This window comes from Oryctolagus cuniculus, chromosome 1, assembly GCF_964237555.1.
Source record: "Oryctolagus cuniculus chromosome 1, mOryCun1.1, whole genome shotgun sequence".
Lineage (NCBI taxonomy): Eukaryota > Metazoa > Chordata > Mammalia > Lagomorpha > Leporidae > Oryctolagus > Oryctolagus cuniculus.
Genome location: NC_091432.1, coordinates 70,727,405 through 70,752,192, shown reverse-complemented (window position 1 = coordinate 70,752,192; position 24,788 = coordinate 70,727,405). Strand labels below are relative to the sequence as shown.

At 42.6% G+C, this 24,788-nt stretch overlaps 1 protein-coding gene across 5 annotated transcripts in view; it reads left to right on the top strand.

Annotated features, from left to right (window-relative positions):
* The window catches only part of TENM4 (teneurin transmembrane protein 4), a 2,118,216-nt gene that overhangs the window by 1,080,767 nt on the left and 1,012,661 nt on the right, over positions 1–24,788 (top strand). For all 5 annotated transcript variants that reach the window (XM_051821885.2, XM_051821866.2, XM_051821785.2 and 2 more), the window contains exon 6: positions 8,739–8,779. The gene's annotated coding sequence lies outside the window, so the exon portion shown is untranslated. The remainder of the gene's footprint in view (positions 1–8,738; positions 8,780–24,788) is intronic.

Sequence of the window (24,788 nt, the reverse complement as noted above, 5' to 3'; positions counted from 1 at the left end):
TGTACTTCAGCAGTTGGCAGGAGTGGATGAAGTCACCTGTAGCTTTCCTGCTGAAATGGCCACAAGTAATGAATTCAGTGAAGATAATCAGACGAGGGCATTGAGTGTGGCTTGCTATGAAGATTGTCAACAGGGGGACTATAGGAACAGCTGCAAGAGCAGCAATGGCAAGGAGTTACCTGAGGGCTTTGCAGAGTGGGCTGTAAATGAGCCAGGTGCATACAAATGATGGAACTGGCATTGGAAGAGCCAGGAATCAAAAGCCAATTTTATACCAACCTGGGATGTGAATCCCTCACCTGTCACTTTTCCATGGGTGTGAACTTGCTGAATCTCAAGTTCCTTACCATTAAAAAGAAGATGAAGATAATCATATTGCAGTACTGATAAAAATGCTGATTGAGATGTATGTAGTGTCTAGCATAATCCTTGGTGTGGAATGGTGGCAGATACCCCACAAAGGTGCATAACAGACACTAAACTGAGGAGATGCCAAGTATGTGAATGGGTGGATGGATGGATGGATGACCCGTCAACTAGTTAGAAAGCACAGTAAATTAGCTAAAATATAAACAAGGGCAGCTCACCATCCAATTAGAAGCTTTTCATTTGCTTCATTATGGCTTCAAAAGAACCTTGAGCATAGTGCAAGACATATACACTGGTCGTGTTTGAAATATGAACAAACCCAAAGTGGGACCTCAAATGATTTCCCCCAACTTCATTCAGATAATTTGATGTTAATTAACTGAATGCTTACTCTATTCCAGTGTTGAGTATACAGCAAAACAATAGCCAAAAACCCCACCCACATGGAGCTTCCATTCTATTGGGAGTTGGGGAGAAGAGGCAATGAACAAAGCCAATGATTAATGCATATTCTCAGACATAGGGAAGCAGAGGCAAGAGGAGCAGTCCAAATGCCTGGGGCTGCAAGATTACATAGATAGGGCTAGAAACTAACACTTGTGTATCCACCGTGACCCTTAGCCCACCCTCAGATTATTCCTAAGTAGCCTGATCAGATACCTGCAGCCTCAGCACTCACTTTCTGAACTCAATTTTGTTTCTCTTAAATTGCACATTTAACTGTGGCATGCATGTGGCAGGGGTGGTGCCAGAGTGCAGAGGTCCTTCCCTCTGTGATAGCTCGATCCTTGAGAAGAGCTGACCTCAGAGCCTTCGGACCAATGGGAAAATTGGGGTCACTCTTTGCTCTATTGTGTTACATTAGCTGTGCTGTGGTTTTATAGCTTCATGGAAGTGAAGCAGATGGAGTCCCTGACCTTGAGTGCTGACAAGCTAAAGAATAAAAAATATCCTCTAGGCTAGATGTAATATGTGGCTAATATCACACCATAGCTAAAGACCAGGTTCTGAGCAGCATTCACAGTAATGGTAATATGTTAGCACTACTGTCACAGCTAACTCACCTGTAAAGCCCTTCACCTAAATCCACTCCTATCAGGAGAGGTCCAAACCACAGAGAAAATATGGCCAGACCCTTATGTTCTGCCTCTGTAAGACAAAGGTAGACTTGAAATTCCTACTTCTAATCATCTCCTACGTGGTGCACTTCTCTCTGTTCCCACATCCATCACTGCAGGGAAGATCGCCATCCTCTGGAACCCTGCATCTGCCCTGTGCATGCCTTCCAGCTGCCTTCTGGGGTTTTTACCACTCTTGAGAGCCAGTATATGCTGATTAGCATGGTTTGCAAACATATTAGCCATGCCAACTTCCTTGCAGCTCCCCCAAATATACCATGTTCTGTCCAATTTCCAGGTGCTTCTCTTTGGAATTTCCTTCTCTTTGGAATGTCCTCTCCCCCTACTCTGAAGCTGTCAGTTCATACACCTCCATCCTGTCATCTTGAAAATCACATCTTCACATTTAACCTCCCTAAATTCTCTAAAGCCAAGCTGATAGCTCCTTCCATGTAATCTTATATAACTTGACCTTCCCAATCCATAAACATTGGTTGAATAAGGAGGTGAATGTAGGTCAATAAATCAACCATCAGACTCTTTTTCCCAAAAAATCAATAGCAGAGTTGTAGCCTAGAGCCTAGATCACTGCTTTCTCTTTCCTACCCATGAGCAGCCCAATCTGGACAGTGGTGTCCACCCCTGTTTGTGTTGGTCATGCGGGTAAAAGGTAGAAAGATGGGGCCTTTCCCTGAGAAGTTTGCTGCCCATGTGCATCTCCATCCTAAGACTTTATTCCTGCCCTGTGTACAGATCTCAGAGGTTGTTTCTATATGCTGAAGTCAGTAGGGCTGGACCTCATCAGTTGGTTCCTTGTATTTTCCACCTGCAGTCACAGCTTCTGTGTGAACTTAGCTCCCTGGGGAAAATGTTTGTCTCTTAGCCAGTGGGTTAGAAAGAACACTGCTCCTCTGTGTCCCAATCAGCACGTCAGTATAAAAGACTGACCCTTACACATCTTCCTAAAACAGAGTTCAAAATCTCAGAGTGTTCACACTAGGAAGATTTTCAACATTATTCAACTCAGAGCTCTCTTTGGCAGATTTTTTTCCTTCTTTATTGCATTTTCCCTTCTTTTCTGTTGTGCCTATTTATCAGACACCATATTCACAACTGGCTGTTGAGTCAGGCAGGACCAGATGACATAGCAACGACTTTATCTCCCAGAGCGTATTGTAGATCATGGGGGCCTTCAGACAAGCAGCCAATCACACACTGTGTTCATTCATTCATGTAACCACTTCCAGTCATGTGGCCTATGAATAAGAATTCATTTGCCCTGGTTTGTGAGGAATATTTGTGGAATATCCTATTTTCCTTTGGAGTATCAACAAAGATTATGGAGGGAAAATTCATTAAGACTGAGTAGCAGTGGGAAGTTAGTATCATTGAATTTGGGTCTATATCCCCTAAAGGGCTTCATTTTTATCATGCTCAATGTGCCACAGTCCAAGAGTCTTGTGGTTTAGGGCTTGTGCACCACTCTAGAATCAAGACCTGGGTCATGCTTGAGGATCTGCCTCATAACCTAGTGGTTTGGCACGGGACCCAACAAGCAAATCCATGCTCAGTAAATATTTGTTAGGGAATCTCACTGTGTTTTAGACACTATTTCTCATCTTGACTATGACAATTAGTCTATCCTCCAAATGACTTTTGGCTTGACCAAAGACATAAGTGTAGCATCAAATGCCCGAAAGAAAGAGAACCGGTGTGTATTGTCACATTTTTGTGCTGGGGCTTATGTTGCTTGCAGTATCTCCTTTGTTCTCACAAGAACTATCTCATCACATATGCACTGCCCCATGTTTCGGATTAAAGGGCTTTAGACTATGGATGTGTGGGGATTTTGGGGACAGTCTGATGTATGCTTTACCTGGACAGCATGTGATCTGGACAATTGGCACCCTGGAATTGCTTTATACAGCTTTGCAGGGATAAGAATCATATGTTTTCCAGTGACCACATTAATGAAACACAGTGATTTGATGATTTTTTTATGTTCACATTCTGTTCTTCCTTTTAAAACAGACAGTCTCATTACCCCAAATGCAAAACCAGCTTTCAGTCTTCTATTGCACACCCAGAATTCACCTATATTATTTTTCTGTAATTTTCTTTCTAAGATTCTTTCTCTCCTAATAGGAAGGCTATTTGTGTCAAGCTCAAGTTCTGCCTGCCCTGGGTTTTGTCTTTTATTTTCCTGTCTCCTTTTACCACACATCAAGTCTGGGCACCAAACTCTCCCTTCATCATAGAACTTGGCCCAACAGTACAAGGGGACTTCAAAAGTTTCCTGGAAAACAGAACTAACAGACAAACTTATCTTGTTACAAAAAAAGTTTGAAATCCATGCATGATTTTAATGATACATTCTCCATGAATTTTTGAAGACCCTTGCATTTCCCACAGGAACCCCAGTCACCCTCACTGCAAGGCCACTGTGCCTGGGTTTGTTCAGGTGACAGCCTTCCCTCCTTACCCACCTTCCCACCCAGCACATGGAGTTAGGCCTCTTGACCTTAATTATAGGAATTAGCCCAAGATAGCTTAAGCAAAAAAAAAAAAAATGTGGGATTTGTTATAAGAGAAAAAAATTGTCTGGGGATAAACAAGGTCAGGAATGCAGGTGTGGCTGAGACAGCCATCTGGTCTGTCTCTCCTCTCTGCCTCTCTGCATTGCCTCTTTATTCTTCTCCCCTTAAGGATTCTTTTCCTTTGATCTCTGGTCCACATGGTACAAGACACCGTCATTTTCAGCTCCCAAATTACAATCCAGCTACTAAAATGCCAATTGCCTTGATGCAACTTCCAGATGTCAGGAGAAAGAACTCGAAGAGGCCATGATGGCAGCATGTGGCTGATCTCTTCGAGCTCCTCCAGCACCTGCAGCCAAGAAGGTGGTCTCCTGTTCACAGTGGCTGCTAGGGTCTGTGCTAGGGAAGGGCCTGGGTGCCTTTCAGAGAGATCCCTGCACACTGACTGGGCTCTGAAACAAATCAGCTTTTTCCTCCTTGTTAATTAACCGTTTTCTGAGAACTGTGCTCACAATGAGAAAGGTAACGCTGGAATCAGAGAAATAAAGGCCATGGTGATGGCTTGCAACTGCTGTCACTGGGGTTGGCCGAGTGAGAGCCATAGCTGTGTTTTTAGTGCCACCATGGTGCCTGGCACTCAGTGGGAGTGGGGAAACTGCTTGCTAAACTGTGCCTAACCTCAGGGGGAAAGCACTGTCCATCACGTCCCCTGTCTGGTGGGGGAAAGAAGAGAATGAAAAGAAAGAGCTGAGAAGGAAATAGTCTCCAGATGAACATATCAGAAATGGAGCTAAATGATATGCTGGATAAACATTTCTTGTGTCTAGGATTTGGAAAGTGGCACTAGTTCCTAGAGAAGTCTTTTTTAAGGTTGTTCAGGCGAATCCTGGGTAGAATCCAAGAAGCTCTGCATATTAAACAATATCTGTTTGCAATGGAAGAGCCTGTCTCCTATAGGCAAGCTGAGAAAGAGTAGGCAATTCCATGAGCTGTCAATAAATAGATTATTCTCTATATAGATGTCTTCCTATTCTAAAACTGCATTTCCTTTGGGGATCATTGAAATGGAGATATTTTAAAATATATGTACTTGTTTAGATATTTTGTTTTTTAGAGCTTCATGTTTGTCATTTTTTGTTCATTGTGTCTCTTTGTAAGACATATGATTCATTCACCTGGACTTTGTATACCTTATTAAATAGACATAAGTAAGCAATTTTTGTCACAGATGGATAGTAAGGCAGTAACAAAGGCTTCTTTCAATTTGGGATCTGATGGGTGAGCTTCCTGTTAAGGTGTTATTCGTTCTCATTCAAGTGACTTTACTTAAAGTGGAAGATTAGATTAAGTGATCCCTGAAATTAGATAGTTTTCTGGGACACAAATTTAAGACATAGATCAAAATATGAGGAAAACTTCTTGGAAAAACACTCCACAATGTTGCTGCGGCATTGTTTATAATAGGAGAATTAGAGGAACAGCCTAAATACCCAACATCACAAAAACACTCCCATGAAGTCATGGCCTTTCCCAGCAAGGATATGGTAAGATTATTAAGATTTTTGAAAATTGCATAAAAATCCAAAATGTATACAATACGGTACTCACTGCACACTGCTGTACATTTATGTATGAAAAAAAGGCTGTCAGAAATACATCAAAATGTTAACATTCATTGCATTAGGGCCAATGCACTAGACATGCCCAAATGTGCCCAATGTCAAGCACGTCCCTTGATATTAAAGATAGAGATTTAAGCACATGTGGCAAAGAAAATATGATAACATGTCATCACAGGTTAGAGCTACAACACGTAATCACAGGTTACACTGAGGAGGTGGCACTGGGGAACCACAAGCAAGTTTCTGGCAATCAAGTCTCATGTAATATTGAGCTCATGAGCTACAGTAGAAGCCTACAGCCCAGGCTTCATGTCTGCGGGATTTGCATGGCTACATTGAGCCAACTGCAGATAGAAAAGATTTAGAAACAAAATAATACATTGTGGTTGACCTGCGTTAGGCCCACACTGTGCATCTGTGTACTGATCATTCACAGAACTTCTGGTCATTGTGTCCTAAATGATACAGTATAACAACTATTTACATTGTTTTAGGTATAAGTAGCCTGAGATGATTTAAAATACATGCGAGGGTATTGCAGGTTATATGCAAGCACTATACCATTGTACATAAAGGACTGAGGTACCCACAGATTTTGTTATCCACAAGGGTCTTGTACCCAGCCCACTCAGCAAAATGAGGAAAGACAGTAGTATGCACAGAAGGAAAATGGTAGTGCCAGTCTGCCTGGGACAGACAACACGTAAAACCCAAATCAGGTGGGTTATGTGAAGGAGTCACAAAGGACAAGGGGGAAAGTTGCTTGGGGACCTGAGGACAGTCATTTGGAAAAGGTGAAGCTCTAAGTTGCTGTGGTTAAAGGGAGCAGGTGGTTTGTAGGGTTCCATGGGGAGAGTTACGACCCGTGAATGGAGGCCCTGAGATCAGTCTCGGGTAACAGCAGAGCTGCCTCTGGAGCAGGCAAATGCCCACCACTGGGGACTCGCAGTGTGCATCATCAGGGCTGGGGATACTGGGCAGGGATCGGAAGGAATGCACCTGAGCATTGAGTGCCTCACGGATTCTGGGGGAAGAAGGCCACAGCGGGGGTGTCCAGCAAGAAAACTGTACCACGGGACCTTTTTACAGGGTAATTTTTAGGGGGCCGTTTAACCCCATTACGTTCTTAATGTAGTCCCACTAGAGCTACCAGTATCATTTAGACACCGTCTGCTTCCCTTGATATTCCTGTTTGGCCACCACAGTTTCTGTTCCCTGGTGTTCTGAGCTGACACCTTCCCTTTACAGAGAAACTCACGGACAAGGCTTTATAGCCTCCATAATTAACTCAAGTGAGTAGGCAGAGCTAGGACCAATGGACAGCCATGTTTATTTCTGCATTTTTCCAGTCATGGAAGCAATCTTCACTCACTAAAGACAAACAGAAAAAATGTAGCAAAGTGAAGGATAGAAAAAATGCTACTTAAATAGAACAGTAACCAATTAAAATTAACATTCCAGAAATTACTTTCTTACCTTATCCTATGCCCTTGTAGCACACAGATTAAAATTTTAACTTAAGAGAGATCTTTCTGTGTTCTGTCTTCTAGTAATTAACTGAGTTTATTAAAGAGTTAAATACTTCCACACAGACTGGGAACCATCTGTAAGAAATGCTGCACGGGGCTGCCTTCTTTAGGTAAGAAGATGATCTAGACCGGTGGTTGAGAAGCATTTTTCCATAAAGGACCAGACAGTAAATATTTTAGGCTCTGTGGGTCATACAGCCTGTATTCCAGCTCCTCATCTTTGCTGTTGTGGCACAAAAGCCATCAGAGATGATGGACACACAGATGAGTACAGCTGTGTTCCAATCAAACTTGGGTTACAAAAACAGGTGGTGGGGCACATTGAACTCACAAGCTCTGATCTGCCAACACCCTGAATGAGCCAAATGACTTAGCTAGACCAGAGAGCCTACTGGACTCTTATAGCTCATAAGCCTTGGTATAACAAAGCTTCAAACTCCACTCAAAACTAGCAAGGGAGGGTTCTGACAGTCTCCTGTGGACACGTGAATTGAGGGAAAGCTTCAGCATGTCAGCTGAGACAGGTCTTGTCAGGCAGACTCAACCTCTTGGTAATTAGTCACCAGGAACCCAAGGTAGACGGCTGAAGAACAAATGGTGTTGAGAACGGAATGTGATTAAAGAGTGAAGTCATTTGTAGCATGGCAAGACAGAATCTGGGCAAGAAGAATAAAGAACAAACATTTATGATGAATTTAGCTCGGTGTCTGGCATCTAAGTGCCTGATAAGTAGCGGCTAAATGACTCACTTGTTCCATCATGCTTAAATCACTCCGTCCATACAGTTATACATCTGAAGACACTTTTTGAGTCCTTCACTGCCAGGGACTCTGCTAGGTGCCGATAACATGACAGGAAATAAGATCTAGAACAATAACAAGCAATCCACATGAGGACGAGATCATGTAGGAGATGGTTATGACCTCCATGGCTAAATGGGATGGTGAAGTGAGAAATTAGGTGCTGCAGGAACATCATGGGCATGGGCCCGAGTCGTTCTGAGTACTCAGGGGAGCATGCCCAGAGCAGGTGAGAGCTGAAGCAGTCCTGAGCATCAGTGGGGTCAGCTTGGCAAGAGGTGTTTCTGGGAACAGGGGAGATTTCTAGGTTTTTCTAAGCAGAAAAGCCTTGTGGGTGAGGGCAGTTGTGGGACTTTCTAGAGATGCAAATGAATTAGTCTGAAAAGGAGGCAGCGAGCTCTTGTAAGCAGAGAAATAACTTGGCAAGATCTGCATTTTGGAAAGACCAGCCAAATGTCATTGTTGTTGGAGGATTTGCACCAAAACCTTGTTAGTTACTTCTTGTTGAGAGCTAGTATGGGGTTCCGTTAGAGGGCAGGCCTCAACCCACTAGAACAGACATGTGTGAAGCAGACGTATAGAGTTGTAGCCAAACAAATAGTAGCAAGGCAGTTCTGGTAATGTTCTGCTTTCCTTCCCGTGCTGTGCCCAATCTGGCCTTGCAATAAGCTTCTATCAAAAGCTGGGCAAACAATATTCCTTACAAACCGGTGTTTCCGTTTCTACCAAAGTGGTAATGTTCATTTCTTCTTTATCTTTGCAGATCAGTCTTCAAACTTGGATTTGTCACGGATCCCTCTACTGGTGAGTCAAATGGTTTTACTTGTGCCCATTTGTCACCTGTGATGGTGAGCCAAGCTATGGTGAGAGCTTGACTTTTCTTTGTCCTTGGGTCACTGTTTGCCTGACTCTCAACCCTAGCCCCCAAATCTTCAGAATCCTGGCCAAACCTGTGTCTAATCTCCTACCTGGTTTATCTCTGTATGTTCCACACCTTGAGACGAGTTCTTCTCAAGACACAGTTGCATTGCTAAAAGAGCTGTGTACATACCAAGTGTTTATGAAGCGTGCATAAATGTTTAAATTCCCTACACAGTTTTTATGTTCAAAGGCGTCCTGTTATACAGAGACAAATATATCTGAAAAAAAATCATTTCTTTTTTGCCATATTCAGAAAGTGACATTGAAAATATATGTTCAATGATGAAAGTGTTAATACTGTAACTCCTTTGGCTTGGGATATTGTTGAAATGTTGGGTACAAGGTACAGAGTTTGCTCAAGATTGAAAAAAAAATCAAAATGGAACATATTTACAGACTTGTTAAATATTCTGGTCTCTTCTTCTGAGCATGTTTTGTTGTTTTTGAATGGGATATTTTCTGTTTTTTTCTGAAAGGGAGGTTGATTTGGAGTTTTGTTTATGGGAATCACAGTCCTAGGGGATGTGATAAGAAGCTTGTCTTTTGTTTCTACAAAGAAAAGAGTTCATGCTGGAGACTGAGTTGTTTCTTGCTTTGCAGAAAATATTTCTTGATGCATAAGTACAGAGTGGAAATAATAAACATACTCAGAAGGCACAGTTAACATAACACGTTTTTCATACCCACACATTTTTGCCTGTACTTCTAGCAATGATTTGGGTGGGGGGAGAGAGAGAAATACTTGAGAAATATAATTCACTTTACAGAAATTGGTTTCCTTTTTGTAGTTTTTTTTTCCCCCATATTAACACCTTTGTCAGTGTTTCACTGCCTCTTTATGCGCTCCTGGAGAAATAATTTTTGGATTTTCTGGGGCAGCTGCGATTTTCTGTCCCATTGTTCCCATTGTTGTGTTTGGCGTCTCAAACCTTGCATTCTCATTTTTGGGTTAAAAAATAAAGGGAATACATGCATTCTACCAACCTCTTCACATATTCCTCCATCCCTTCCCACAGTTCCATCAGCACACATCAGGAACGCCTTACTATTTTTACTTTTGCTTCTAAGCCAATTCTATTTCTATTTTTCCCATCCAAGTACAATATAATCACTTTTGGATTGCCAGTGCATTGTTGAAAACCTTGGTATATGCAAACACTTTTTATGTTTTAACATCATAAAAAATAAAATCAGAATTTCAATTATATTTAAAAAACATATTGCAAGCATCTTAAGAGTCCGAAATGCCATCTGAAGTCAGTTGCAGGGAACACATTGTGTGTTCCTCAGCATACCTGTGGGGAATTATTTACATTGGACCCTATTGTTTAATCTGATTTAATTGCTAGCATCAACACAGAACAGAGCATCCAATGTTTCAGTCCAAGTGTCCATGTAGCAGGGAAATACTGCATTAACTTCATTTGAAATCATATATTATTATATATATTATGAGGCAGAGCCATGTGTCATTTCAGCAAAACCCATTCTTCAAATATTCTGTAAACCAGCAGAAAGTTAATAGTGTTAACAACACACATATTTTTCACCCCTTTTTAAAATTTTCATTTCAGTTAGGCAAGTTTCTGTATTTCACGTATATGGCTTTAGGAACATAGTGACACTCACTCTCCCCACCCCCACCTTTAATGGCCAATTTTGTTCTTTTTCCTGTGTCGTTGTCATCGTTGTTTGTTTTGAGTAGTATGTCCAATGTGAGATTGTTGAAATCTAAAAGATGTACTCTCAGAAGCACAGTCGATGAATGCTTCATTTCACTGAGAGGCTGAAACGCACTAATTTGGAATGAAAGGAAAATTTCTTTTCTCATCTGACACCTGCCTTTAATGTTAAGTATTGTAACAGCCACTTGGTAGTTCATATCCGGTTAATGTTAAGTTTTCTATATTGATGTCACATGAGTGCTGTCAAATTAAATCACCACATACTATTCTGAAGTGGGGGGATTCAACTACTAGCATCAACTTAAAAGGTATACCAAGATCAGGGATACAAATATTTCTCCTCCAAGCTAAGTCTGGTTCTTGGTCACTTTAACCAATCTGAACCAGCAATCTGATTTCCTCATTCAGTTTTGGAAAGTGTAGAATTCTCACCAGTATTCATGCCCACCCGAGGAGACAGCTGCAGTGAACTACTTGATCGCAGTATCCCAACCAGGATCTCAGCTGTCGTGGGGCAATCCAGTATCACATCTCCTTCATTATCAGGCAGAGTCCATTATGAAGTGCACTGCTGATGCAGTAATGGTATCGGGGTGCAGTTGTTGCAGAGGCAAGGGGGGAATAAAAACCTACACAGCAGCAATACTTTCTCCACCCACCTGTGCACCACTCCAAGTGTCACCATGGAAATTCAACTGCAGTCCTCTGAACACTTAGGATTCTTCTCAATCCTTTCTGGCTTTAGCGGTTATGCACAGCAGTTTTGGGAGAGCCTAATTTTCCTGTCCTATCTTCCTTGGCACCGTTACAATGGACCATGTGCTGAGGTGCTGAGGTGCTGAGGCAGAACTCAAGATGGAGCCCTACGCCCCATAAACACACAGGTATAGATTTAGGAGATTCAAAGTTTGACCTTAAAGCAAAGGAAAGGAGACCACAGTTGGAGCAACATTAGCTACGCGGTTAAACTCATAGTTCTTTTTTGTTGCTTTCTTACTGGAACTATGGTCTCTATAGGTTAAACAGCATCATTAAAAGTCAGCCTTCGCTTCTGAGGCTTAGACCACAGACATCTAGGTTATAGTTCTTGAAACACGGCCTGTTGGCATTGACCTCTAGTAGATTTGAACATTCCATGACCACTTGATGATATTTGATGATCTCCAATGCCTTTGACTGCAGTGACTGGGACATGCAGGTAGTTCTCTCTGGGTACTAACAACGTTCTACTGTCGTGTGACATCATAGCACAACCCTTCTGAGGATGATTTGAGCAATTGCTGTTCATCTAAATCCATTATTAATTTTGACCACATAGGGTGCTGTCAGTTGGAATAGATCTACCTTCTGGACATTGGCAGGTTCACACAGGTGCGCGCAATACCTCTATCACAAGTTATTGCTCTTCCTCGGAGCCTGAGACTCCTTTCTGACATCCCTGTAATACACAGTTAGATTTCAGAATCATTAAAATGGGAAAAAAGTGTTCCTCTCAGAATTGAGGAAACAGAGCAATTAACATTTCACAGAGCAAGTAGCTCCTGTATAAACACACACACATGCAAAAGACCCAAGGCTCCGCATCCGCTCCTGTCCCTGCAGAGAATTCTACCCGCGGTGTCTTCCTTGCTTGTATTCTCATCCTCTTCAGCTATTTTCTTTCTTCTTTTCCCTCTCCTGGACAGTTGGGTGTGTATGCCTCTCTCTCACCATTTCTCTTTATCCTTCTCTCTGGGAGAAAACACCATGCCAGTGGTGTTTGCACAACACTTTTTATTACAACCTGCAATATGATTGTTTGGGGTGGGACTATCTGTAACTAGAAGAACTCTGTGTCCAGCCCAGGAGAGTATGTCTGCCTGTGGCCCCTGTGTGACTATTGACAGGGCCCTGCCTAGCCCCCAAAGAGTCCCAGTGTGATTGATCAGTTCCATGAATGCATAAGAGGTCCCAACCAAATCAAAATTCTTCCTTGTGGATCATGTACCTACAAAGTCCTTAAGTCCATCACTGTGATGTCAGAGGGCTGGGGGCGTGTCCTTTTCCTTCTGGACAGCTGAATGTCAGTTACCCAAGAACACCAAAGTGGGGGCGGGGAAGGGGGGAGTTGGCAGGCTTCAGTTGGAAGATGGCAAAAGCAGCTGCAGACAGATCTGCTATGGTAAAGAACAAAAGCCAGGGAGGTAGGAAGGAGGCAGACCTCAAATTGAGAAGGCAGGAAACCAGGCAGGAATTCCCTGGGCGTGAGCAGCCTTAAGGGGCTGCAACTTGGCTCTTAGGAAGTGAGAAATCTGTTTTGTATCAACACCACCGTGACTGCAGTGCCTCTGTGGTATTTTCCCGAGTCTTTCCCATTGGGAATTTTCTCAGTGCCTGACAGTGTTATTCTGAGCGATGTCGTGCTCTCCACTGTGCGACTACAGGAAGGCTTCCCTCTACCCTGAGGCTAGATTGTAACACAGAACATCCTATTCCTGGGAGACAAGCTCACCCGGAAGCATCGGGGACCCCAGCCCCAGGGGAAGGCAAGGTTGAACAGGACAGATCCCAGCAATCTGGAGACACCACGGCAAGTGGCGTGCTGTGCGTGGGTGACAAGGACAGTGTTCCTCGCTGTCTGTCCCTCTCTGCTTTCCTCTCTCAGGACTCTGCCGATGCTTCCACGGGTTTTCTCTCTCTTCCTCCGGTGGTGCTCAGCCTCCTATAGGCTAAGGCTTACCACCAAGTGTAGCACGGCTTAACATGCGATGGCACCCCTCTTGCCTCTTCATTTTAAAGTTAAGCACAGTGAGTATTTGAAGTGCTCTACAGGTGGAACCAGAGGAACATTAAGTGAGTTTTGAACCAGAATTATTTTTATTTATTCATTTTTAGTTTATTTGTCACTACCAGCTGTTCAGGTAAGCATAGATATTTTCTGGCAAATAAGCTTTAAACGACACCCCTCTCTCTTCCTCTCCATCTTCCTCCCTCCTTCCTCCCTTCCCTCCCTTTCTCCCTCCCTCCCTCCCTCTCTTTCTCCCTCCCTCTTTCTTTTGCTTGCTTGCTCACTGTCATAATTTGCTGATGATCCCTAAGTGCAAAGCTTGCAAACTGGGTTCCCCACAGGGGAGGAAAACAAGGAGGCGTGGTGATTGGCAGATGTGGGTTGCAGGTTGTAGGGAGAACTGTGCTTGGCCAGGGAGCCCTGTGTTCTACAGCCTGCGCAGTCATCTCTCCAGCAAGTATTTACAGAGGGTCTCCTGGGCATGAGATGCTGCTGGGCTCTGGTGGCTCAGGACTGAAAAAGGTAATGAGCTAAAATTCAAGACAGAACCCTAAGCCCCAGAAACGCACAGGCAGAGAGGATGAAGTCTGACCTTGTCATTAAGCGGTGCACTGTTGTAGGCCCCGGGGAATTGCTCCAACCCCCGGCTTCCCTAGTTGGGGCGTGAATGACTACTCAGAGAAAGAGAGAGAGGATTTATCTGGATGAATGTTGTATATTGTGAGAGATGGGGATTATCAATTTGTGTTGTTTTGGGTGCAGATGGTCACTTATTCTAGCACATTTATTTATTTATTTATTTTTTATTTTATTTTTTTTAAACTTTTATTTAATGAATATAAATTTCCAAAGTACAGCTTATGGATTACAATGGCTTCCCCCCGATAACGTCCCTCCCACCCACAACCCTCCCCTCTCGCACTCCCTCTCCCCTTCCATTCATATCAAGATTCATTTTCGATTATCTTAATATACAGAAGATCAGTTTAGCATACATTAAGTAAAGATTTCAACAGTTTGCTCCCACACAGAAACATAAAGTGAAAAATAATAGATGATTTTTTAAATGATGATGAAATCAGATCAGACCTATTGTCATGTTTAATCCCAGTGAGAGTCAAGTTGGGAATTGATAATTTCTTCTTTTTTTTTTTTTTTTTTTTTTTTTTTTTTTACAGAAGATCAGTTTAGTATACATTAAGTAAAGCTTTCAACAGTTTGCACCCCCATAGAAACACAGAGTGAAATATACTGTTTGAGTACTCGTTATAGCATTAAGTCTCAATGTACAGCACGCTAAGGACCGAGATCCTACATGAGGAGTAAGTGCACAGTGACTCCTGTTGTTGACTTTACAAATTGACACTCTTGTTTATGGCCTCAGTAATCTCCCCATGCTCCAGTCATGAGTTTCCAAGGCTATGGAAGCCCCTTGAGTTCTCCAACTCTTCTCCTGTTTAGACAAGGTCATAGTCAAAGTGGAGGTTCTCTCCTCCCTTCAGAGAAAGGTACCTCCTTCTTTGAAGACCTATTCTTTCCACTGGGATCTCACTCACAGAGATCTTTCATTTAGGTCCTTTTTTTTTCCAGAGTGTCTTGGCTTTCCATGCCTGAAATACTCTCATGGGCTTTTCATGCCTTAAGAGCTGATTCTGAGGCCAGAGTGCTGTTTAGGACATCCGCCATTCTATGAGTCTGCTGAGTATCTCGCTTCCCATGTTGGATCACTCTCCCCTTTATTTATTCTATCGGTTAGTATTAGCAGGTACTAGACTTGTTTATGTGCTCCCTTTGACTCTTAGTCCTTTCATTATGATCAATTGTGAACTGAAATTGATCACTTGGACTAGTGAGATGGCATTGGTACATGCCACCTTGATGGGATTGAATTGGAGTCCCCTGGTATGTTTCTAACTCTACCATTTGGGGCAAGTCAGCCTGAGCATGTCCCAAATTGTACATCTCTTCCCTCTCTTATTCCCACTCTTATGTTTAACAGGGATCACATTTCAGTTAAATTTCAACACTTAAGAATAACTGTGTATTAATTACAGAATTAAACCAGTCATATTAAGTAGAGCAGACAAAAAAAACTACTAAGAGGGATAATGTATTAAGTTGTTCATTAACAGTCAGGGCTATGCTGATCAAGTCACCGTTTCTCATAGTGTCCATTTCACTTCAACAGGTTTCCTTTTTGGTGTTCAGTCAGTTGTCACCAATCAGGGAGAACATATGGTATTTGTCCCTTTGGGACTGGCTTATTTCACTCAGCATGATGTGTTCCAGATTCCTCCATGTTGTTGCAAATGACTGGATTTCATTGTTTCTTACTGCAGTATAGTATTCTAAAGAGTACATATCCCATAATTTCTTTATCCAGTCTACCGTTGATGGGCATTTAGGTTGGTTCCAGGTCTTAGCTATTGTGAATTGAGCTGCAATAAACATTAGGGTGCAGACCGCTTTTTTGTTTGCCAATTTAAATTCCTTTGGGTAAATTCCAAGGAGTGGGATGGCTGGATCAAACGGTAGGCTTATATTCAGGTTTCTGAGGAACCTCCAGACTGACTTCCATAGTGGCTTGACCAGTTTGCATTCCCACCAACAGTGGGTTAGTGTCCCTTTTTCCCCACATCCTCGCCAGCATCTGTTGTTGGTAGATTTCTGTATGTGAGCCATTCTAACCGGGGTGAGGTGAAACCTCATTGAGGTTTTGATTTGCATTTCCCTGATTGCTAGTGACCTTGAACATTTTTTCATGTGCCTGTTGGCCATTTGGATTTCCTCTTTTGAAAAATGTCTATTGAGGTCCTTGGCCCATCTCTTAAGTGGGTTGTTGGTTTTGTTTTTGTGGAGTTTCTTGATCTGTTTGTAGATTCTGGTTATTAACCCTTTATCTGTTGCATAGTTTGCAAATATTTTTCCCATTCTGTCAGTTGTCTCTTCACTCTCCTGACTGTTTCTTTTGAAGTACAGAAACTTCTCAATTTGATGCAATCCCAATAGTTGATTTTGGCTTTGACTGCCTGTGCCTCCTGGGTCTTTTCCAGAAATTCTTTGCCTGTGCCAATATCTTGAAGGGTTTCTCCAATGTTCTCTAATAACTTGATGGTGTCAGGTCGTAGATTTAGGTCTTTAATCCACGTTGAGTGGATTTTTGTGTAAGGTGTAAGGTAGGGGTCTAGCTTCATGCTTCTGCATGTGGAAATCCAGTTTTCCCAGCACCATTTATTGAATAGACTGTTCTTGCTCCAGGAATTGGTTTTACATCCTTGGTCAAATATAAGTTGGCTGTAGATGTTTGGGTTGATTTCTGGTGTTTCAATTCTGTTCCATTGGTCTATCCATCTGTTTCTGTACCAGTACCATGCTGTTTTGATTACAACTGCCCTGTAGTATGTCCTGAAATCTGGTATTGTGAAGCCTCCGGCTTTGTTTTTGTTGTACAAGATTGCTTTAGCTATTCGAGGTCTCTTGTGCCTCCATATGAATTTCAGCATCATTTTTTCTAGATCTGAGAAGAATGTCTTTGGTATCTTGATTGGGATTGCATTGAATCTATAAATTGCTTTTGGGAGAATGGACATTTTGATGATGTTGATTCTTCCAATCCATGAGCATGGAAGATTTTTCCATTTTTTGGTATCCTCTTCTATTTCTTTCTTTAAGATTTTGTAATTCTCATCGTAGAGATCTTTAACGTCCTTGGTTAAGTTTATTCCAAGGTATTTGATTGTTTTTGTAGCTATTGTGAATGGGATTGATCTTAGCAGTTCTTTCTCAGCCATGGCATTGCTTGTAGCACATTTATTTAAAACAGTCTCTTTTCTGGCTACTAACAAAATAACAGAAAATAACAATTGAAGGGGAAGATGTGGAAAAACTAGAAGTGTGCCCTACTGGTGGGACGGTCAGATGGTACCACCACTGCTCAGAGGAATATTCATATAGCCCTGTTCACAGCAGCGTTATTTACAATAAACGGTGTAGGCAATGACAACAGACGAATAGACAGGCAAAATGGAATAAATGCATACACTCAATGGAATAGTACTCGGCCTTAAAAAATAAGGAAATTCTGACTCATGCTACACACGCTACACACCCTGTTGGATTTGCTTGCTTACTTTCTAGAAAAACAAAATGACTGTATTAGAAGGGGGCTACTTCCTGCTCTCCTTTCTGTATCATGGTCTGTTTCTCTGTCTCTACACCACGGCCATACTATCTAAACTAACCATACCTTGATGGTAAGTCTTGAAATTAGAACATGTTAGCTCTTTCTTTGGATATTTTACAGTTCTGTATGCATTTTAGAAACAGCTTGTGAATTTCTACCAGAGACAGAGAGAGAGGGATAGAAAGAGAGAGAGGGATAGAGAGAGAGAGAGAGAGAGAGAAGGAGGGAGGGAAAGGGAGAAGGAGGGAGGGAGGGAGAGAGGGAGACCAGGAGACCGGGAGACCTGTCATGGAATTTTGATTAGGATTGTGTTGCATTTATACACCTATTTAAGATGAGTTAATATTTTAAGAAACTGAATGTGGTGTATCCCTACATTTATTTATATATATTTTTATTTTTTTTTAGCAGAATATGGTGGTTCTTAATGTAGAGGTTTACTACATCTTTTGTCAAATTTTCCACATGAATGATTATATTAACTGCAAATGGGAACTTTTTTCCCCCTTTGCTTGCTTTTGCCCATCTATGGTAAGTGTTCAGTATTTTTCCACTTGGTATGAGATTTGTTGTAGGGTCCCAGAGGGGTCCTTTGTAATGTTGTAGAAATATTCATCTGTTCTCAGTTTTCTAAAAATTTTAAAAATTATTAATGGGTTTTAAATTTTGAAATATCTTTTTCTGTATCTACTAAAGTGATTTATATCATATTTCTCCTGCATCATGTTAATAGCACAAATAACATTAATTGTTTTTGGAATGTCAAAACAACCTTGCAAGGTAGGAGTAAAACCTGCTTGGTAATGATATATTGATTTTTTTTTTTTGTATTGCTGATTCAACCTGTTCATCTTTTGTTAAATTTGTTTCATGTATATTCAGAGAGGATTGTCAACTATTTTTGTTATCACTCAGGTTTTAGAATTATGGTTATGCTGGCTTCATAAAATAAATGGAGAAGCTTTTCCTTCTCCATTTTCTGAAATTCTGTAAGTTTGGTTGAATCTCTTCCTTTAAAGTCTGAAAGGATTTTATTTCTGCCTTTGATGTTAGATAAAATTCACCAGTAAAACTTTCAGGCCTGGAGTTTTGTTTGTGGGAGAATTTGATAATTTAATTTATTAGATATTAGGACTACTTGCACTTTCTATTTTTTCTTATGTTGTTTCATTAAACTGTATTTCTCACAGAATTTTGTGGCACTCTTCAGTTTCTGGATATGTGGCATGAGGGTATCCATAATAGTCTTCCAGCATCCTCTAAATGTCTGCATAATAGGTCACAATAACCCCCTTCTGTGCCTGGTATTGGCAATTTGTATTTGGTCACTCATTTTCTTGCTAATTTAGCTGGCATTTTCCTAAGTTTCTTAATCTTTGCAAAGAACAAGCTTTGGGCTTTGTTAACTGTCTTTATTCTTTGTCAGTTTTTAACACACTATTTTACTTCTATTTTTCTATTAACTTTATATTTACTTTTCTTTTTATTTTTATACTTACTGTTCTTTTTGTGGCTTCTCCCAGTAAAACCAGAGTTCATTGAGTTTCTGTTTTTTAATTTTTGGCCTATTTTTTAAAAAGATTTACCTATTTGAAAGGCAGAGTTACAGAAAGGCAATGGCAGGGAGAGAGAGAGGTCTTCCATCCACTGGTTCACTCCCCAAATGGCTGCAGCAGCCAGAGCTGAGCAAATCCAAATCCAGAAGCCAGGAGCCAGGAGATTCTTCCTGGTCTCCAATGTGGATGCAGGGGCCCAAGGACTCTGCTGCTTTCCCAAGGCATAGCAGAGAGCTGGATCGGTAGTAGAGTAGCAGGAACTCGAATGGGTGCTCATATGGGATGCCAGTGTGCAGGCAGCAGCTTTCCCATAGCACCAGCCCTTTAACTGTTGTGCTATTTAATATGAGAATACTTCAAAAAGTTCATGGGATATGGAATTAAGAGATTAGTTTATTTTGGTTCAGAAAATTTGAGATCTATGCATTATATTTTCAAATGATGCATTTTCCTTGAACATTTTGAAGATCTCTCACATAAGCATTTAAAGCAATAATTCCTTCTAAAAACAACTTGAATTCCATCCTACACATTTTGGTATACTTTATTACACTTCAGATCAATATATTTTTTTAATTTCTCTCATGATTTCTATATTAACCCATTTATTTCCTAGAAGTATTGATTATCAAATATCTGAGACATTCTCATGTGATATTTTATTGTTACTGACTTCAAATTAACCCAGCTGAGGGCACAGAGCCTAGTCTGTTATTACGATCCTTTTCAACTTAATCTTTTAAAATTTGTGTTACACAACATGGTCTATTGGAGCTGGCATTGTGGCATAGCAGGTAAAGCCGCAGCCTGTGACACCGGCATCCCAAATGGGCTCCAGTTTGAGTCCCTGCTGCTCCACTTCTTATCCACTTCCCTACTGATGGTCTGGGAAAGCAGCTGAAGATAGCCCAAGTCCTTGGGCCCCTACTACCCACGTGGGAGACCTGGAAGAAGCTCTAGGCTCCTGACTTCAGCCTGGCCCAGCCCTGCCCATGTGGCCATCTGGGGAGTGAACCAGTGGATGGAAGTTCTCTCCTTCTAACTCTGACTTTCAAAATAAATAAATAAATCTTAAAAAGCAACAACAATTTTTTTATGATTTATTTTATTTATTTGAAATACAGAGTTAGAGAGAGAGAGGGAGTGAGAGGCAGGTCTTCCATCCATTGGTTCACTCCCCATTTGATGCAACAGCCAGAGCTGAGCCGATCTGAAACCAGGAGCCAGGAACCTCCTCTAGGTCTCCCACGAGGGTGCAGGGTCCCAAGGACTTGGGCCATCTTCTACTGCTTTCCCAGACCATTAGCAGAACGCTAGATGGGAAGTGGAGCAGCCAGGACTCAAACCGGTGCCCATATGGGATGCCAGCACTGCAGGCTGGGGCTTTAACCCGCTGTGCCTCAGCACTGGCCCCAAAAGTATCTGTCTTGATGAAAAGGTGTAGTTGGAAAGAGTGAGTGATTTGCAGTGACTGTAGTGTTCTATAAACATCAGTTACACCCAGGAGGGTGACAGTACTGTTCAGAACATTGATTCCACTGTTTTCTTCTGAGTCTCTGAGAGAACGGTGTTCAAGCTTTGCTACCATGGCTGGGATTATCAATCCCCCCCGCCTCAGTTTTCTCAGTCTTGCTGCGTGTCCTTTTATCATTCTGGAAGGACTTCCCTCGTCCCTGATGGAGTCCTTTGTTTGAAGGGTCCAGACGCCACGCAGAGTTACATACAAGGAGCTGTTCGTTAGTGACGGGACTGAGTACCAAGGGGCAAAGGAGGAAGTCGGAGCTCACGAGAGCAGCGGATCTGGGGAGCATCCAGCACCTCTGGCACCTGAAGAGGAAAGCCGCTGTGCGGAGGGCCTCTCGTGAGACTCAGACCTCGAGGAGACTGCGTGGCTCTGCCGCGTTGGCTGGCACAGAAGTTCACGGAGCCGCCACACAGGAAGCACCGCGCAAGGGCACTGAGGAAAGTCGCCAGGAAACTTCCTGGGAGGCGTTCTGCCACGCTCAGGGCCCCAGCTGAAGTGTTTGCTGGAGAGCCCCTGAAACCCAAAGGGAAGCTGTCTACCTAGCACCTGTCGGAGTCATGGGAACAGTACGTGGGATGCTGGTGCAAACTGGCCAGAAGCTGCGCACCCGTGCTACCGTGAGTCAGTGGGACAAAGCACCGCTGGATGTCCCGGGCACATAGCCAGCCACCAAGGGCCACACACAAAAGGCAAGGCATAGTCCCAGCCTCCCAGAAAGGCGCTTCCCTCCTGCGGTGTCCCTGCAGCGCCCTCTGCTGGCACAAGGACTAAGGTGCCAAAGGTACCACAAAGTTGGCCAAAGAAGGAGAAATGAATGATTTGATACTAAAACGGCTAATCCAGCTTTTTATGTTTACCTTGTTTATCTTTTTCTGTCCACTTATATGTATCCATTTATTTTAGCATAAGTCTTTCAGTTGCTTTGGTTCTTGGCTTTTTTGTTTATATATTTTGTCACTTTGGGTTTTTAAAAAATATTTATTTTACCTATTTGAAAGGCAGAATTAGAAGGGTGCAGAGAGAGAGAGATCTTCCATCTGTTGGTTCACTCCCCAGATGGCCAAAACACAGCTGGGGCTGGACCAAGATGAAGCCAGGAGCCTGGGACCCCATCTGGGTCTCCCACCTGGTCATAGAGGCCTAGGTACCCAGGCTATCATCTTCTGCCTTCCCAGGCACAGTAGCAGGGAACTGTGTTGAAAGTAGAGTAGCCAAGACTCAAACTGGTGCTCTGGCCCATGATGGCAGCATCATGGGCAGCGACTTGAAGCCATGGTACCATATGCTAACCCCCAGTTTCTGATTTTAATTGAAATGTTTAGTCCATTCATATTTATTGCAATTATTCATGTGGCTGGTTTCAGGTCTATCAGTTTACTCTTTGTCTAACATTTACTCTTCTGTGTTTGCCTCTTTCTTTCTTTATAGATTTATTTATACCTGCGGATTTGGGATTTTTTTAAAAAACATCTTTTAGTATTTCTGTTGTATTTTGTCTTCTGCCTTTTCAGTTATTTCTCTTTTCATTGTTTCCTTTCTCTTCCTGTGAATGTTCTAGGATTATAATTTACTTCCTTAATGTTCTCTTCTACTTGGAGTGAATATTGTAACACTTGTCATAAAATTTGGAAAACCTGTGACCCTGTGTGTTTATATGAAAATAAAAACCTGATACTTACATATGTCCCTAAGTATAACACTGTATATTCTCCTTCTGGAATGTTATTTTTCTTTCCTTTAGCATTTTACATGTGTGCACCACTCCCCAGTCTCCACAGAAGAGAAGTCACTGAGATTTTACACTTGTGGAATCCTTTATAGAGCTCTTTATAGAATGTGTCATTTTTCTCCTAGCATTTTTAAAGGTTTTGGTTTATAGCAATTTGACCATTTCCTGAGATGTGATTTTCTTGTTATCCATCTTACTTGGAGATCTCTGAATTCTTCAACCTATACATTTACATTTTCTTCAAAGCTTGGGAAATGTCACCCCCTATATCTTTTTTTTTTTTTGGACAGGCAGAGTTAGACAGTGAGAGAGAGAGACAGAGAGAAAGGTCTTCCTTTTTCTGTTGGCTCACCTGCCAGGTGGCTCTACGGCCAGTGTATTGTGGCTGGTGCGCTGTGCCAATCTGAAGCCAGGAGCTGGGTGCTTCCTCTTGGTCTCCCATGTGGGTGCAGGGCCCAAGGACCTGGGCCGTCCTCCACTGCACTCTCGGGCAACAGCAGAGAGCTGGACTGGAAGAGGAGCTACCGGGACAGAATCCGGCGCCCCGACCGGGACTAGAACCCAGGGTGCCAGTGCCACAGGTGAGGGATTAGCCTAGTAAGTCGCAGCACTGGCCCACCCCCCTATATCTTTAAATGTTTCTTCTGGCCAGTCATCTCCTTCCCCTTCTTCTGGACTTGCAGGAAAAGACCTGTTGGCATTGTCCCATGGTCCCTTCAGACTCCCTGCATATTTTCAGTCTGTTTTCCTCTCTGCCCTTCGGTTCCTCTGTCATCTCACTCTCCTGCTGAGCCAGTCCCGTAGGTTTTTATTTCACACACTCTATTGTTCAGTTTGAGACTTTCCTTTTGGTTCTTTTCGGTAGTTTTCCCGTCTTTGGTGGGATTTCGTCTGTTTGTTTCCTCCAGGCCTGTTTTCCTTTACTCCACTTGAGCATAGTTATCAGAGCTGCTTTGAAATCCATGCCTGCTAATGCCGATGCTTCGGTCCTCTCAGGGTCACTCTCCCTTCATTGTCTCTTCTCTTGCACCTGTTGACAATTTCCCGGTTCTTGGTGTATAAAGTGATTTTGGATTTTCTCCTGGACAGTAAGAACATTATCTTGTAGAGAGTGTAGGTTCTGTGGTAGTCCTGATGTGTCTCTTTTTAGTGGCCCATTAGTTAACTTACTGTGTCAGTGAGAGTTCTCCAGAGAAACCAAAGAACCAACCATGTATGTAAGAAGGGGGAGAGATGAGTATAGGAGATGCATGTGTGTGTGTTTAGTGCACACGTGCACACACACACACACACACACGTATCCTATCATGCCAACAGGTGCTAATTTTGAGGAACTGGCTCACATGATAGTGGCACCATGAATTCTGAAATCTCAAGGCCTGGCTGGAGGCAGAAACCCTGGCAGGTCTGATGTTGGAGTCCTGAGGCTGAATGTCCCTCCTCCTCCTCCAGGAAGTTCTTCTTTCTCACCAGGTCTTCAGGTGATTGCATAGGGCCCACCCACATCACCAAGGGCAATGCCATTTACCTCACGCCCATCTATTGATTGTAGTCACTAACCATGTCTACACAGTAGTTTCACAACCGCCCCTGCATCCCTGCATCGGGGTTTTGTTAAATGACGGCAAACTGCAGGTTAGCCGTGGTGACATGTTTGTGTAACCATCACACTCGGTTAAATGCATGCCCTGAGCTTCCCCACTAGGCAGTAGGTGTGTGTTCTTCAGGCCTCAGTCCAAGCTATTCTGAGTCTGCTCCCCACACACAGGAGCAAGCCAGAGACATGCACAGAGTTTATAAACAGAATTGAGCTCTGTCCCTTCCCCCAGATTCCTTCCTCACTCTTCAGTGGCTGTGGTTACCCTGAACTCTATTCTTTGGTTCTTTAGGGTAGAGTAGACCATGAGTTGTGTATCCTGTTTATCTACTCTGTGTAACACCATTAAAAGCTGTATTTAGAAAAAAACACCCCATGCTACTCTATTCTTCCAAACTTTACATTTCCCTTCCAAATATGTATGATTCCATATCACCACTCTCCAGTGCCTTCAGATAATTGTTGCATTTTTGTTTTTGTGTACTTAGTCTGTAGTTTATAGCTGTTGTCTCTGGAAGGGCAGGATCTGACTGGGGATTCCTTGACTATATTAGAAGCAGAAATCTCACATGTATCATGAGTAGCCAGTGAGACAGGGAAAGAAATCATCTAACACAGAGTAAGTGATCCATGAATGGCGGCTATTGTTAGGGTGACTAGCTGGCACAAGGTTGCTCTGGTTAGCCATTCATCCTATGGCCAAGCTATAGGTGGCTCTAGGGTACACGGAATAGCAAGTTCAAATTCCTCAGGGGATAACCCCTTAAGACTAAGGCATGGAATCAAGGTCATGTCCAAGTTTGCTTTCCTGAGCTTCAGATCCCCTTCAGGAACTAGTGCTACCTGGGAA